Raw genomic sequence first — 18,092 nt, forward strand, 5'->3', positions numbered from 1 at the left:
AAAAGAGAAACAGGGAATTAAGGGAGCTTGGTTTGGGTTAGCTAAATTTCAAAGGTGGATAAGGACACCTAATAAGACTGAGGAGGTTGAATGGAGTGGTGGGGAAACTGAAGATTCTAGGGCATTCTGGAGACACACACTGTCAACAAGGTCAACACAAATTGACTGAATGGGCTCATTACAATAACCTGTGAAGGATCAATTACTATTTTATAGCATGTATTCACTTTTAGAACTAGTGAATATGTCTTCACAACTTTTCCTGGTAACCACTGACAGTCTGGGAAGTTGGCAAAGAGAGACGGAAGAAAATGAAATGCAAGAACTCACTAAAATGGCTGACCACCGGGTTCAGGTTTGGTGGTGAAGTAAATGAAATGTCTTCGAATTAGAGAAGGGGCTTAATAGGGTGCGAGAAGTCCCCAATTGTTTACGGAACTACAAATAGGTTTTGAGTTCCTGTAGTACCAAGTAGCTTGCTGCGGAATTAGGGGAACAGCAATGAATAAGATGTATTTCCACCAGGGCAGTCACCATTTGGTGAAAGAGACAGTCATAGGAAAGCAGGGAGATTGCGGGGAAGTGAGGAACTAGGAGAAAAGAAAGAAGAAAGAAAATGGTGGTCAGAGAGAAGAAGCCCAGGGTCAGCTACTTGGAAAAAAGAAATGGAAATGGTAAGCAGATTTTAAATCTCTTTTTTTCAATTTTATATGCAGTATCTGTGTAATTGGTACGTGTGCTAAAATGAGAGTAGGGGCAGGGGTGAAGGGAGGAGGGGCTTTGACTTAGAAGCTAACGCTCTCTCTTTACTGTTGTTGTGACCACAATGGAATTGGCTCCAAGGCATCTTTGGCATTCTCGTTTCTTCTCTTCTAAACTGAATTATGATCTAATGTCAATTTCTTAATCCATAAATCTGGCTTGACATTTCATGTGCTTCTAATAGATGGTACTGGAAAAGCTGTTTCTGACTTAAGCTCCATAAAGGAAATGAGGAAATGCAGAGAAGGCTTGAGGCTAATCTATAAAGCAATTTGAGACCCATGCCAGAAAACTCTTCCTCAATTCATCTCAGTAGGTAATCTGAAGAACTGTCATTTCTTTGTGACACACAGAGGTCTCAGTCCCTATCAGAAGTTCATAACACAGTCAACTACATTTCTGGGTCTGTAGCACATCATCTGAAAATTTTGGAAACCAACACATTAAACCAGTTGCGTGGCACCATATAGCCAGCGCTCCTCACCCCTGCTTGGGGTAAAATCTTCATTCAGTTTTCAAAAGGTAAAATTCGGGCATATCAGCATGGAAATGGATAAACTTTAAGCCAAGCTGGGGTTGCAAACTCAGATACCCACAAGGGTCAATGACCGGTAGAAGCGAGTGAAGCAGGCCCAGTATGAGAAGATAAGAGCAGGAGCTGGATGCCGAACCCTGCCAGCCTCCGTGTCCGGCTGGTGTTAGTGAGGGTGAGGACCACAGCAATCTGGGAAAACTTCAGGGCAGCTGCAAGTCTGTATTAGCCCATTGTTGCCCCAGGAATGCCAGCCCTATGTTGCCAGATGTTCCCATTTTTTTCCAGAGAGATCAGAAACCTGGACTTTCATATGGAAACTACTGCTTTTAAACATGGGCTTCTGGGGGCGCCTGGCTGACTCAGTCAGTAGAGCGTGTGACTCTTGAGCTCAGGGTTGTGAGTTTGAGCCCCATGCCGGGTTTGGAGATCACATGAAAATAAAATCTTTAAAAGAATGCAAATAAAATAAAGATAAAGATGGGCTTCTAATTTATGAGTAAACTGTAGCCTGAACAAAACCTACCCATCAGCCACGTGAAACCTCTAAGGTGTCAGTTTGTGTTTTCTGCTTTACAATTTACTTATCACGTGTATGTTTGGATATCGCATGGCCGTGGCCCAAAACACTTGTGTGCACATTAAGATTTCCTCACACCAGTCTTGGACGAGCTGCAGCGGAGGAAACCAGATGCAAGGGACGGTCGCCGCTTTTTAAAATGTCACTTTTGAGTCTCTTCTATTTAAGAAAATATTTCGGTGTTGTATATAAAGGCTCTGGAGACGCACAGATCAATTGTAGAATGGCTTTGCTCCAAACCTGTAACAAAGACAGGTAATTTCTGTATTCATCAGCCCTCTAGAATCAGCACATCTCTCGTATTGTTTTCTCTTGTTGCCTTGGTTTCCATTCTGAAAATTAGCAGCACTGAACACCTCCCTCCTATTCATCCTCGGGGAGGGGGCAGGGAAACGAACTCCTTTCCCAGGTAAGTGAAGCTTGTGTGCAGTGCACTACAAAGTCCGGTCTGGTAATTTTCTCATCCTAAGAGTGAACTTACCCTTTTGCCTCCAGGAGATGATAAAAACACGGACTCCTTACGCTTGATCACCCTTTTAAGTTCTTTTAGACTACTTCCCTCATTTATTAAATAAACAGAATTAAGCAGTGAAGAGTCTTAGCTGGTGGGTTACCAGATGTAAATAGCACAGACCCTCATATGTTATACAATTAGTGCTGCAAAGCCTTCTGAAATCATATGTTCCTTAGAGTAGGTAGCACTTGGACTAGAACTCAGTTCTTCTGAGTCACAGTCTACTGGTCTTCCTGTAGTTATAGAAATACAGCAGATGTGAGAAACTCCCAGGTTTCTCAGCCTTGTCATCTAAGCACTGGTGGCATACTAGTTATAAATAATAGAAAAACCAAGCTCAAAAAGACTTAACCAGGTGTTCGCTTGTTCTTCACTATGAACATTTCAGAGGTACGGTAGGCTTCTGACATGATTGGACCAGACTTAGCTCCATTTCATCCATCACGATGCTTGTGATCAAGATCAACATTATCACCATCATAACAAATACTGAAACTGTGTTCATATGTGCCCAGCCCTGTTCTAAGCACTTTACCAATATTTACTTCTGTAATTTTCACCGTGTTTCCCCGAGATGGCTACTGTTATTAACCTCATGTCTGTCCTTGAAAACATTGAGGTGCTGCAAGTTTAAATACCGGGCCGGGGTTTGCAGTGTAGGACCAGGACTCGGGCTGCAGGCTCCAGACTTCTAGGCTCTTAACTTCTGTGCTAAGATGTGGATAGAACTGGCCTAAGGACCAATGACTTAGAAAATATTTCCCAGGCAAATTGTGGTGTGCATCTAGGGCTGAAAACCAGTGCTGCCGCACAGCGGGTTAAGGGGTGGAATTGGTGTTGAGGAGGCGATCCTGAAGTCTGCTGCAAGGAATACCATGTTGGAATTCAGATTCAACTTCTGCTCTGCCATGCTTCCATCCCAGTGGAGAAGAGGAATAAATACCATCCACTGATGGAAGAAACTTCTGGATGGAAGTGCTGAGCACCGCTGAACACAAAGACTGGCCCTGCAGGGCAGCTTTGCCTGAAGAACCCAAATATTACAGTCACAGTGGGTTTCAGGGAGTCCATTACCTGGGTATTGCAAGTTTGCATGATGGCAGTCAGAGACTGATTATAATTAGGAGAGAGAGAAGACATTCCCGGGGTCATGGTGCTTCATTGTAGATCCCCTGCCTCTAATTCTCAATGCAGAAATCTTCGCAAGAGTACTTTCATGGGTCTCAATGACAACAATTAAGCTTGAAGAGCATGAGAAGACATTTTAATCAGAAGCTAATTAAGAACAATGGAGGCATATGTATCATTGATTGTGTCTCGAGCACTCTGACTGATCTGGGAGATTATTCCATTAATATATGGATGTAAACAGACACCAACATTTTCTCAGGATGAAGCAACTGCACTTTGAAGGTTCCACCTCCAAATCTGGCTTTTGCTTATTAGATGACAAATAAAAATGAGCAACATTTACGTACCCCTAGTGAGGACATCAGGTGCTGGTTCCATGTTTTGGGGTAGGACAGCATCAGGCGTAACAAATGAGGCAATGGGAGTCAAGAAACTGAGTGTTATTCATTTTTAAACGACTGTTAAGTGTAGCTCCATTTTAAAATGAGACTAGGGGCGCCTGGGTGATTCAGTTGGTTAAGCGTCTGACTTCAGCTCAGGTTCGTGATCTCGTGGTTCGGGCTCTGTGCTGACAGCTCAGAGCCTGGAGCCTGCTTTGGATTCTGTGTCTCCTTGTCTCTCTGCCCCTCTCCCGCTCACAGTTTGTCTCTCTCTGGCAAAGAAATAAACATTTTTTTTTAAATGAGACTAAAAATATACCTGGCCCTAAACACAAAGGGATAGATGCTGGGAGTAATAGCAATATCAAAAGCACAAAAAACAAAACACCAAAGTAGCAATCATAATATTATGTGTAGTTTTCAACCTTCTGTCAGTATTGGGCACAACACCAGTACACTGTGGTGTTTTCAGGGTGGAGGAAATTCTCTTATCTTTGCCACCACACAGTATCCCCTTAAATCAAACAATCAGCTCATTGCATCTTCCTTTACCAACACAACCGGGTTCTGTTTTTCTCTACATTGGTTTGGGATTTTTTAACCCATGGTGTCTCAAAAATCATGCTTGCTGACCAACGAGGCTTGCTCTGTGGACTCACCATCCCTGATCATAGTGCCCCAAGAGGCCCTCTATGGAATTTCATCCCGGTCTTACTTTACTGCTGGTCACAGGTTAAGAGAGATCCTTACCTATTTAAGATCCTTACCTATTAAGATCCTTACCTATTCACTCTATTTAAAGAGTGAATTTTGCATATGGAGAACTCTACCATGTGATTTCAGACTGACTTCCCAGCCGTTTCTTCCAGTCCCTTCCCAAGTGAGCACGGCAGTATGCGTCGGGCAATCTGGGTTGTAATCTCAGCAATGCCAATGTCTACCACTGTAAGTTATTTAAACTCCTCTGGGCTTCAGTGTTTTCTTGCTTCACAAAGTGAAATATAGATGAGATGATCTTAGCATCTTCCAAAATCAAAGGTGTTGGGATGCTATTTCTTTCTCCTTCTGGCTCGTCTGTCTCCTCTGTAGTCCCTGACTGTCATACTCATTCTGGTTTCCATATTTTGCCAGGTCTTTTTTGCTCAGGTAGTAACTCTTATGCTCCTTGACATATGAATATTCTACCCATACTTTAAAGTTCTTCCCAAATCCCAGTATCTTCAAAGACCTTTGTCAATGTGTGTGCATAGAACATTGGGGGTAGGGAGGTAGGTGGATATCTGAGGGGCCATGTGCCAGGGACATAAAGATGAAATGAAATAGACTTGATTCTGTCTTGCACAGAATTTAAAGACTAGCTGAATAATAGCTGACATTTTTTGAGATAGTTTTTTTACTTTCCAGTTGAGAAAATGGAGACTCAGACAAGTTAAATAATTTGCCCAGGGCACAGAGCTAGCAAACAACAGAATTCAGGTCTATTAGACTACAAACACTTCTCTTAACTGTCATGCCACACCGCCAGCACACCATGGCAAAGGTGTGGCAAAGGGTCCACACTTCCCATTCCTGTGACATGACCAACATTAGTTTCCAAACTATCTCCTTCTGAGCCTGGCAAAGTCACATGATTGCTGGCTAGACAGTTTGCCAGGCATTCACTTCCAGTTGATAGGAAGTGGCACTTGAAATGAAAGTCACAGTGTTTACTATCTTGGCTGATGTCTTTTCCAGAACACCAAGAATCATTGAATAATTCATTGGGATTTAATCACATACTTCATTCCATTGTTAAACTATTTCTATAACAAGACACATGTTATCTTTCAACTATCTTTAACTTCTACATGGTCAGGGACACAATTTCTTTTATCAACACCGTTTCATCTAACATGATTGACACGGATGGTGAGGTGCTCAGTAAGCACTCTGTGGGAAGGCACGGTGAAGACAGGTAATTGAATGAAGGAAGGAAGGAATGCACTCATGCTGTTTTCATAGCAACAGTCAGCAATGTTTAAAAGAAAGTTTTCTGTATGTGACCCAGGTCTCTAACTTCTGAGTTGGAGAATCATTCTATTTTTTCCAGTCCTCTGAGCATCGCCGATGAGTGGAGGGATATGTTTTCAGGATTTATAGGGGGAAGAGAGAGAAGGCTTCGACTTCTAACCACTTAGATGACAAATAACAAATGAAAACTGATGCTTGTCATTAAACAAGCCTAGGAAAGTCTACAATGATATAGGGAGAGAAGACTTTCCTGCTAGTACCCCCTCCCCTACAGCACACTGGATTATAGTCCCCTCCTAGTATTACCGTGCTCTCCAGTGAATACTGAGTATCTACATTGCTTTGTTTGTCTTTGCACTACACCGTCCAGGAGTATCTGATACAGAACTCTTTAATAAAGACTTATTGCACAAATGGCTGCATACGGCTGTAACGTCAGTGGTTTTCGTACAGGCTGCGTAATAGGCTTCCCACTTGATTATTAATGTTTTGCATTCCCTAATAGTAATAAAAAAAAAAGCTCTTTTCTTTCCACAGTGAAAGATAAAAGGCAAATAAGAGGTTTCTGTCAGGGGCTACATTTTGTGGGGACATAATTACATAGACATAGAAGTGACTCAAACTCTTGGTAGAAATGAGTATGCAAATGGAGAAGAAAGAATATAGGGGCCACTTGGAATGTGGAATGAGGTAGGGGATAGTTATTGAATTAGTGGGGCGGAGACCCTGAAGATTATAAGAACAGCTAACAGTTAATAAGCTCTTACTGTGTGTCAGCATTATTCTAAGCAATAATTCATGGATTAACTTTCCACTGCTTTTATGGATTAAACAATATTATAATCCCCACTTTATTCATGATGAGCTTGAAGCATCAAAGACTGAACAGTGTATCCCAAATCACAAAGGCAGGAAGTTTTCAAGTTAACATTTCAAATACAGGTGGCCTGCCTCCAGCCCACACCCTTGACCTCTGTGGTCTCCTCCCTCTGTAGAAGATGAGCTTTTGCCAGCTTCAGCATTCTGCCAAGAGCCAGTCCTAATAGGATTCCGTCTGATACATCCAAGGTTTCTACCCCTAATACAATATGAAGGCAAGTTCAACCTAACGGTTGTTCCTTTACAGTTGTTCCTAATTATTCTATTTGTGTTTACTTGGAATGCCTGGGGGATTCAATAAAGGTATTCCAATACATGTGCACAATCCTGAAGAAATCAATAGATGGAATAAAAATGAAGTGAGATTTAAGCAAGCTTTCTGTATTGAAATCATATCATTCACTGGAGACTGTATCCTTCTGCTTCTTGAAAAGCAAGCAGCCCCATTCTTCTGTGTGTTTCAGAAAGCAGAAGTCCTGGGCTAGAAAGCTGTTCTAATCAACTAGTAGCTGCGAGCTATATTACTGAACTTTGTGTTACAAGCGATGGTGGATGCTGATATACCATAGTTTTCATCTCACGATCCCAATCTGCTTAGGGTATAATGGTTTCTCTCAACCTTTACCATTGTAAGCACCACTAAGAGATTGAATCATCACAGGGAGGCCAAATGGAATGCATGCAATGTGTTGTATCATGGGATGGTTGCTTTTGTTGCATAACGTTAACAATCATTCCAAATAAAAAATGCTTGGGGTGTCTCTAAGGAGCCTATTTATATTGGAGCATCTATGTGGGCTGGGGTCACTGCAGGACAAACAGAGCAAGCGACTGCATGCGATCTATGAAATATTATTTAAGGCCTTTTCCCCCCGACTGCAAGAAACTCTCTTGCAACACTTACATATTTATTCTGTCACAGGAATTCATTGAGCACTTGTTACGGGCCACTTGACGTCGAGATGTAGAGTCGTCCTTGAGCTACAACATAATTATGATAAGGTGTGGTGAGAGACGTAAAGGGAGATGCAGTTTGTCCCAGGAACTCAGCATGGGATACAGCATCTTTACCTTCTCAATGCAACCGTTTTCATCTTCCTCCTATTCTCCCAATTCAATCCACGGTTGGCCACATTGGAATTCTGGAGGTGCCATTGAAAGGCCACTGCTATTCACAATACCATGGTTTCTATAGAGATTTCTTCTAAGTTCAATCACACTCCCCATCTTCTCTGCCTGGTGAACTCTTACTTAACTTTTAAGGTTTATTTAGCTCAAACGCAATCTCCTTTTTGAAATCTTTCCTGATTTCTCCACCTTTTCCCCCTTCTCCCAACACTTAGCCAATCTTTCCTTCTTTAAACTCCAGAATATTTTTCCCCTCTCTTATGGAATTTATTATTTTATATGACATTAGCAACTTAAAGACATTTTGGTTTTTTTACTCTTATTGGTTTGGTAAACTCTTTAGGGCAGAGATAACATACATATTTTTTTCCCTCTCTAGCCCTTATTGGAAATTGCATAATGTTCAAATGCTTTCTGATTAACCCAGTGAATTAATGAAAAATAAATATCATTTGCTAAGGAGCTATTGTGAAATTTGCATATTTTACATCATTTAATTTTCAGAATAATCCTGCAAGATAAATATTACCATCACCATTTTACAAATGAGGAAATGAAAGCTTTGATGGGTTAAATGAGTTGCTCAAAGCCATACAGCTCAAAAATGGTGAACTTGTCTGGTTTTAATGGTCATCTTCTATTTTACCATCCTGCAAAAAATCAATGGGAACGGCTTTGTAGTTGCAGGAAGGGTATCTTCCTTTCACATCCTTGCTACTCAAAATGTGATTGACAGATCAGAAACATTGGTACCGCATGGAAGCTTATAAGAAATGCAGAATCTTGGGCTCCCCCTTATGCCTGTGAAATCAGAATTAGCATTATTAACATTATCCCCAGATTCGTCTTTTTTTTTTGAGAGAGAGAGAGAGAGTGAGAGAGTGCACATGACTGGGGGAGGGGCAGAGAGAGGGAGAGAGAGAGAGAGAGAAATTTAAGCAGGCTTCATGCCCAGTGTTGAGCCAGACACAGGGCTTGATGCAGAGCTCAGTCTCACAAACTGTGAGATCATGATCTGAGTGGAAATCAAAAGTCAGACACTCAACCAACAGAGCCACCCAGGTGCCCCATCTCCAGATTATTCTTATGGATAGTGAAGAATGAGAAGCACCAACTACCTTCACAGTTTTTCTGGGGTTTATCATGGTTCCTGGTTTTTTGAAAACTCATCTCAGACACACAGAAAGATGATGCTCATTGTAACATGCAACCCGTAAGTAGATGAAAGCCTGCAGGTACCAGTTGGGCATATCCTAGAAGAAAAACAAAACCATATCTAATTTTTTTTACCATTCTCTTTCCTTATTTCCCTACCTTCCTAATCATTCTTTGAGGGAAGAGATCTGGTTAAAACTTTATCTTATTAGGCAAATGTGAAAATTGGGTGCTTCTCATTCAGATTATTTAATTGTGAGGAATAAGGTACCACTCAAGTTAGAGAGAAGGTCAGTTTAAGAATACACCTAGAATAGGGGCGCCTGGGTGGCGCAGTCGGTTAAGCGTCCGACTTCAGCCAGGTCACGATCTCGCGGTCCGTGAGTTCGAGCCCCGCGTCAGGCTCTGGGCTGATGGCTCAGAGCCTGGAGCCTGTTTCCGATTCTGTGTCTCCCTCTCTCTCTGCCCCTCCCCCGTTCATGCTCTGTCTCTCTCTGTCCCAAAAATAAATAAACGTTGAAAAAAAAATTTAAAAAAAAAAAAAAGAATACACCTAGAATAGGGGGCCTGGGTGGCTCAGTCGGCTAAGCATCTGACTTCGGCTCAGGTCATGATCTCACAGTTCGTGAGTTCGAGCCCCACATCGGGCTCTGTGCTGACAGCTCAGAGCCTGGAGCCTGCTTCAGATTCTGTGTTTCCCTCTCTCTCTGCCCCTCCCCCACTCTCTCTCTCTCTCAAAAATAAACATTAAAAATTAAAAAAAAAACACATCTAGAATAGTTTCAGTAGTGGGCTCTCATAGTGGGTTCAATAATAGGATTAGTCCTCAGGGAGGTGCTTCTGAACTCAAGGTCCTTTAAGGATCTCTGCAGGAGGAGTTTGGGGGGTCTTCTCCTAGGATGTACCATTAATGAAGTTTGGCTACCCCATCCTTCAGTCCTTATCACTGTCAATACCATTGTTTGCCCCCCTCTGTCATTCCCTCTTCTTGCTGGAAAAAGATCTCTTTAACTTATTCCCATTCAAATTCTAAACAGTGAGAATATGATTGGCTAATCTCATGAACCCAAGGGAGCCACATGTTTCCAGATCACAGGGTATATATTAGTATATGGAAAAAGTTCCTTGGTCAATTGCCCAGCTCCAGCTCCATTATCCACAGCTTGGGGTATAGAATGATTTCTTTTAGAAATAAACTTTGAACTTCTGCAGAGACTTGGGCAGTCTAGTTTCCTTTAGGAAGTGGTATGAATAGACTGCTCTATAAAAAAGGTCCAAGGCAAAAAGGAAAGAAATAAGTTAACTTTTTCCAGTGCAGTGTTTAAAGAGCTAGCTAGCTAGCTGATTATATACTCAGTAGATGTGACTAATTGCTAAATTCTGCATTTTTCTGCAAGTCATGGTACTGTGGTAAGATAAAACAAGTAGTCCATTATCCCATTGAGCTAACTTTTAAAGGAGATATTAACTGAGCATCTACTACTAGTTAGACATTCTGTAATGTGGGGATTACAGAGATGCACAGAATACAGCTGATGCCTTCAGGGTGGTTATAATTTAGTGGTCACAGCTATATAAGGACGTGTTCAGAATTTACATCGTAAGTGCAAAGGCCACAGGCCCAAGATGTAGCTTTTGTTTATGTGCGTGTATTCTCCTGTAGTTTAAATTCTCTCAGAATTTCTTTGTGGGGAAATTAACATTGATTTGCTGCTGAAGTAATGGTCTTCACTTCTCCACGCAACATGAAAAGAAGCAGGAATGAGTATACCTACCTTGTGGCCGAATGACTTTAAAAAAAAATTGGAAGATTAAGAGTTGAATGACATTTTGTTTGGTAGTATTATAGGGTCATCATAAAAGCAAGGTCTAAGGCATTGCTTATCCTTGGGCAAGGAGGGGACATAATAAATTAAGAACCGAAAGCACTGTGTTCCATCAGATCCCTGGAAGTATCCATTCTAAGCATGGTTTGAAGCATGCTTTTATTTATAATGCATATTGGGCCACCTTATTCTGATAGATACAATCAGAAGACAACTTTATAACTCAGTGACCTGAGAGATACCAGATAGAAGATCACTGGTGTGTATCATGGAACTCAATTCTTACCTTGCCCAAGGCACCAGTTTCCAAAGGCTTATCACATGTCGAAGGTGGTGGTCCTCCATTTCTGTAGAGTGACGGAGATGAGCTGTTCTACTTAGTCAAAATCCACTTTCTAGCATAGCTAGAACTTGGTGAAGGTTGAATCATAGTGAATATAAAGATTATCATACCGATTATACCTTTATCAGATTATTATGCTGCAGACATTTTCAGGGTAGGTATCAAAAGCACTCTAAAAAAAGAGTAAGTAGGAGAACGGGTTAATAGGTAGGAGGGAATGTCTAGAAAGATCTTTTCTAAGATTATTCTAGGTGTCCTCTAGCTTGGAGGAGAACTAAGCATGCACTAAATATATAGCAAAGAGTTATTCTTACTTTTGCTTTCTCTTTCATCCAGTTGATTAGGAACAATTACCAGCACAGAATATTCTCCACAGAACTCTGGAGAAGAACATAAGAAAAGCACTAGAGTCAGCTCTTGACTTCTTTTTCTGAACATTGGAATTGTTACTCTTTTTTTTTTCTCCTTCTTCTATCTGGTGGGTGGCTTTGTAAGGAAGAATTTTGGTCCTGATGGCACCTCAGCAGTGATGAGAAATTCATGTACTCAGTAGCTAGTTTTTAGTTTGTTCTTCCTTTCAGAGAAATCTTATGCAATATTTCTGCTCCTGTATCAACAGTAGCTCGTATATCTGTAGAAAATTTGCCCAACATGCTTACCACTTTCAGGGGGAAATACAAATGGCGATTCATCTTGGCAGATGGACTCAGATAAGTAAAATTTCTTTGGGAATTAGACTTAGTAGAACTAATTTAGATCCCATGGAGGAAATTTTAGCAAAGGCCCCTGTTACAGAGTAAATATTTTGTTTGCCTTGTTTTCATCAGGTAGTTTCCTTGGTCCACACTTGTTTTAGTAGGTTTCCCTTTTAAAAAAAATGTTTATTTATTCATTTATTTAGAGAGAGAGAGAGCAGGGGAGAGGGGAGAGGGAGAGCAAGAGAGAATCTTAGGCTGAGCGTGGAGCCTGACACAGGCTCACTATTCGAGAGACAAGCGTTGGAAGCTCAACCAACTAAACCACGTAGGTTTCCCTGTCAAAGGAATATTCCTTCTTAAACCTATGTCATTTACGTCACTCTAAATATTACATGTCACAAGATATTAAAACAAACAATAAACTTCCAAAATGGTCACCAAACTAGTAGCAGATTTTAGAAGTGCCAAGGGGCGAGAGTGGGAGACTTCTATAGCCATCCATAATCTCCTCCAGGCCATCCACTGTTACCTCCGTAATCATACAATCTTACACCCTAAGTAAAAACACTAGGATTGCAATTCCTCTGCCTTCTCTCCTAATCAGATTGCCAGCTATAATCCCCTCCAAAGCAGAAATTTTGGAAGTGCCATTGTTGCTATTCCATCAACATTAGCTCGGACTTTATCAATAGTTAATTATCATAAATATGTTTCTGGTAGTCTGCTATCCTTAGCTCTATTGCTCAGGAAAAAGAAAAATAAATAAATAAAAGGTCTCTGACAAGTTCTTATGGTTTGGAGACTTGGTCAAAGAGGTTTGTTTCTCGCTATCTCTCTCTTTTTATTTTTTTGGGGGGAGCATGTTATAGCTTTTTCCAGACATGAGAAAAAGCAATCATCAGTAGCTAGAAGAGTCTCCAGACTCAGGGATATTGTTATAGTCGGGTCAGTTGAGCCTGCTTTCAGCTCATTCCACATCACAAAGCTGTCATAAGACCAGTGCTTTCTTTGGAGCAGGTACATTCAAATGCCACCAGGTTGCAAGCCTGGGGCTGCGAAAGGTAAACTAGTGTCAGTGAGCACATCATGTTGCAAAAGCATCATAATAATTGTATAGACAGCAAAGGATTGCATTTCACTACCGGGAGCATCAAATACATAAGGCAAATGCAAACAAGCTATTGTCACCTACCAGGATTGGGAACCTGAGTGTAAAACTCCTAAGCTGTTCATTACCAGCTTAAATGAGCCCGTTAGGCTTACATTAGACTTAAGAGAAAAGAGAAAATAGTGCTAGTGAATTGCCAGGGATGCGAAATTTCCTAATGCAAGAGAAGAATCACCACAAATCCAAACGCTGAGTCTTATTGTATTATCTATCTGATATTCAATTTGGAAAATTCATAAGCCCAACATGGGTATAGCTTTTATGAAGTTGTTAAAAGAGATGATAGAAGAAATATCTTAGCATCATTTCCATATTTGTCTTTTTTTTCCCTCCCCTGTTAGGAGCACTGCTGAGACAAAATGGGATTTGGGAGAAACTTGTTTGTTTCTGGTGTATCTGGTATGGATCAAAAAGAATCAAACAGAAAAGCAACCTATGGTAAAATTTTGAAACCCAATTTTTATCAGAAGATGATTTTGATTTTATTATGTTTGATGCTAGTGAGGGATAAGACAGACATGAAAGGTTTTGAGTATAGATTTTAGAACCGAGTGATGAGCAAAACTGACAATTCATATTCTTATCAAATCCTTTTGAGTCTTACAAAATAGAAGTTTCCTTGAATTTTCTGACATCTTCACATCTCGCCCTGCTCAAAACTTGGAGACTCATAAAAGACAAACAACATAAAACTTGAAAAATACTGGCAAGAAGAAATTTTCAGCTGCAGACCGGTTTAAAGAAAAAGTCTTATTTGGTCGAGGCTGAAGGAGCTCTTCAATATAAGGTAGTTGGCTCCACAAGGGTATTTGACCTAAAATCTAACTATCATAAATAAGGAACTGAAGCAGAACGTAAATTACAATGCTGACACAGAGCTTTTCTTTGCTAGTTTCAGGTCAAAATACAAACTCAAATCAGGAGAAAGTATCTTTGTCGTCTGAGAGTTGTTGTTCTTTTGGGTATCAAGGTAATCTCAAAAAACTTTCAGGTGATCACTCTTCGTTTATTTAAGACATGATACAGCGAAGGAACACCAAATAGTCTTTACATGCTCTGCACATGGCTCATGGTAGTACCGAGAGCTCTCTGGCTTGCTTCAAAAAACAAAAAAAAAAACAAAAAAAACAAACAAAAAAACCCACAAAAAACAAAACCCTTTCAGTTCAAGGATGCCTTCTTCTTCATCATGTTATCACGTGGCCGTCATTACCACTATTATGACTACCACAATTATCTGAATATTTAATAAGTGGGCATCTAATGAGCAACATTAGGCAGTGGAAGCATGAAAAACTTCTACCTCATTAGCCAGGGTAAGTTATCAGAGTTAATCAAGAACTGATGGCTGCAGTTTGTTCCCATTCCTATTGCATCAGCTCCGTGGGCATCATATGAGTCAGGAAGATAACCTACTGTTCAGAGAGAGCTCTAAGGATATTATGGCTTCCCGGAACCGGGCAGTGTCCTGTCTCATGAAACTCTATGCTCCTTCTCTACAACATTCCATCTCTTCCAGAAAACAGTTAAACAGTGTATTAGTTGGGATCATGAGCCAACAGTGGAGGGGTTGCAGGTAACCAACAGGGCTGTTTTTTATACCGTATCGTCTGGTAGGGGACGGTAGCTCTAACCATATTCTTAATGCTAAGGACAGACTTAAAGAGCCTTCACGACACTAATGTCAGGTTTCTGACCTACCTTTTCGACGCACCACACTATTTAGAGCACTATTTGAAACGCTACAGGAGAAAGTGTATGAAAAAAGAAGGCTGATGGAGTACCGGCTTTAATTTTAATTTCTTCGGAATTAGACAGCATTCTAAAATCCCAAGTGTACACATTAGTCTACAAAGAGAAATAATTATTAAAGTGCTCCAGCCACCACTGTGTATGGCCACACCGTTTGCTAGAAGCAAGGATAGGTGACAGTGCAGAGAGGCAAGAACATTTTGTCCTGCATTAAGCCGTGCTTCCCTCAGCGGCTATGTGTCAGACGCCTGGTACCCTGGTTATTTGGGCGGGGTGAGCCAATTAGCACATTCCCTAGTCTGGAACGGTAGTTGCTGTGTATGTGATCTGCATACTGATTCAGCTGAGATCTGACCTTCTGGGCGGAGAAAAACAAGAATCCCAGGTGAGAGAGAACATTGGCCTAGATTTTCCTATCCTCTCTCCTCTATTCTTTATTTGCAGGCATACTGGCCGAGTAGTTCTTTCTGACTAACTCAGAGACCAGAAACAGTTCTATTTCACTTGAAATTTAGATCAATGTATAGGATTAAAACTATGAAAAATCACGGCTTTTACTTCCTTTGGCTGATGTCAAAAATGGAAAGCAGGTAGCTCAATGTAATACTGACACTCTTGGCCCACATGGGGGCAGTACTAGGTAATCAAAAGCCTCCAGGAGCTGCCAGGGCAAGCAGTCTGGCAGGAGACGAACTCTGCATGCATAAAGCAGAATCAGGTTAGATTTTCATAAGCACAAGATTCCTTAAAGCCAATCATTATAGTGTTCTAAATGTTCTTGCTGAAGGAATCAGGAAGGGAAGACGTCTACCGAATTTCCAACTGATGGTGCAATCACTGGCCAGGAGATGTTGGGGAAATTCTTTGATGGATTACTCCATTTAACACTAGAATGTCCTTTTAACAGACATAACATAAAATAGATAAACAAGCCAATTTTTTTTATCATATTATCAAATGATATTCTAGGTTTGTTTGAAATGGGGGAAGCATATCATAGGTGTAGATTTTCAGTTTCTTATTGTCTCATATGATGAGTGGCATTTTGATAAGTTTTCAAATAAAGCATTCCTAGGGAAACTGGATAAGGAGGTGTGCATTCCATAGCCAGTGGAAGTTTACCAGGATATTTAGTACCTGGTGGTCATTCGTGGCTTGATGATTTTGAACAGGTCTCCTTCAGATGGGTCTTTAAGTTATAAATGCTACACAAACAGACATTGGTGTAATGATACGCTCACCTGATCTGGAGAGTTTTCAATGTTGAGGGAAGAAATCTTTTCTACCAAGACCTTCAAAATCAATTATTTTGCTTTCTTCTAAGACCCACCTTAGAGATTCCAGCCAAGAGCCATAAAGGTATGTTCAGTTGTATTCCCACAACCTACAGCGTTGAAAGACACAAAGTTACAAAGCCATCGTCTCTTTACTCAGAGGTGAGACTACTTAAAATACATAGTGTCTAGATAGTACTGTCCCATTCCAACCTTCAAAAAACAAACTTGGAATTAGCTGATGAGCTCTTACCTAGGTCACGGGAAAGCAGTGGCAAATCGCTCTTTATGACAGCGTGGAGCACAGAGCTGTGACATAAGCTAGACAGCTTCTCAGAGAGGAGTCAAAAGACTTTCATGGTGATAGTGTATATGCACTGGACAGAACAGAAGAATATCTACCCCTGATATCATTAACATGGGCTTTCATTCCCTCTTTCCTCCCTGTACTTCCTTCTTTTCTTTCTTTGTCTCTGATCTTCTGGAAAAACACTGAACAGTGAATTCTCTCCATCTTCGTCCTTAACTTTATCCCCCTTTCTGCTTATACACATACCAGAGCTTCCGATCACACCCACGGAAACTGTTTTTCCCTTAGGGGATCATTTGGTACTCAAATGGCTACGGTTCCAGTGCCGGAGCAACAAGGTTATTAGAGAAAATTCAGTTTTGCCTTTATATTCGTTTTCAAATCTCATTAGTACAAAGGTTATTTCTCCCATTAAATGGCTACTTAGTATAAGGTATATTAAAAAAGCACATCTTTTTGCTTACTTTAAAATGGTAGCTTGGGCTGGCATGATGGAAGCTGGCTCCCTGTCCCATGATTGTTTTGAACACGGAAGAAAGAATCTGCTTTGCCTCTGTCTGGGGTTTGGTAAAAAAAAAAAAAAAAAAAAAAAAAAAAATTTCTCAGACTGATTTTTCTATTCCAGCTTAGAAAATGACTGAAATGGCTATGGATTTGAACCTTGCCACGATGTTACCTTAGTGTCACCTGGCAAGTTGTGATAAGCAAGTGTTATGCAAAAATGGCCGGGCCTACCCCAATGCTTCTGGAAATCGGTACACAAGCCCAGTTAACACTTAAGCAATAGTATGCGATCACTTTGTCTGGGTGACTATACTATTTTAATGAGCACACAGGGAAGAGAATCGCGCAGAAGATCTAACGCTAAACAACAGATTAATCTTTTTAATAACTTGGGACTTTTGCTTGCTGGAATTTAATTTTCCCTTCTTCTAAAATACTAAGTAGAACGTGTAACATGGTAACGTGGTTTACCATTGCTTTGGGGGCGAAGAAGATGGGATTCAGCTTAACTTATCCCTTTCCCCTTGTCAGGCCCCTTAGGGCACCCACGTTAAAGCACGTTCCCCTTTGTGCTTTCTGTTCTGCCAGCACCAGACCCCCACTCCTTCCAACCCCACTTACTTCCTCTTGCTTGTTCTAACTCGATCATTAGCAAGAGAGAGAGGAATGAATAAGAAGAGAAAGACAAAAAGTAATTAATTCAGTGAAGTGCAGCTGCAAATGAATTTTTGAAATAAATTATTAATTTTCTCCTTAATATTTCTGTATTGACACTGCTCCGTATCTGGGGATTGGGAGTGAGAGCCGCTTTGCTCCACAGTAGCAACACCCCGGGTACAGGCCGCGGCGCCTTGCTGCAATGAGAACGCCTCGTGCTAACCTGCTGTTTCTCTCCTGCATCAGCCAACAGCATTTCCAACAGGGGTGGGTTTTTAAGTTTCCGGCGGGTAGGGCGGGCAGGAAGGATGGGAGCAGTTGCAATAAAAGAGGTCGAACGCCTTAGTTTCTGTATCTTCTGGTGTCAGCTCCCTAAGATACTGAAAGCAAGACAAAAGCCAAATGTCCACGACGAAAAGGAAAAAAAAAAAAAAAAAAAAAAGAAGAAGGAGAAAACACAAAAACACAAATCTAAAATCTTTTTGCTCC

This window comes from Lynx rufus, unplaced genomic scaffold, assembly GCF_022079265.1.
Source record: "Lynx rufus isolate CCGP_SWC_20201006 ecotype Redwood Valley unplaced genomic scaffold, mLynRuf1.p SCAF_13, whole genome shotgun sequence".
In the NCBI taxonomy this organism is placed as follows: Eukaryota; Metazoa; Chordata; class Mammalia; order Carnivora; family Felidae; genus Lynx; species Lynx rufus.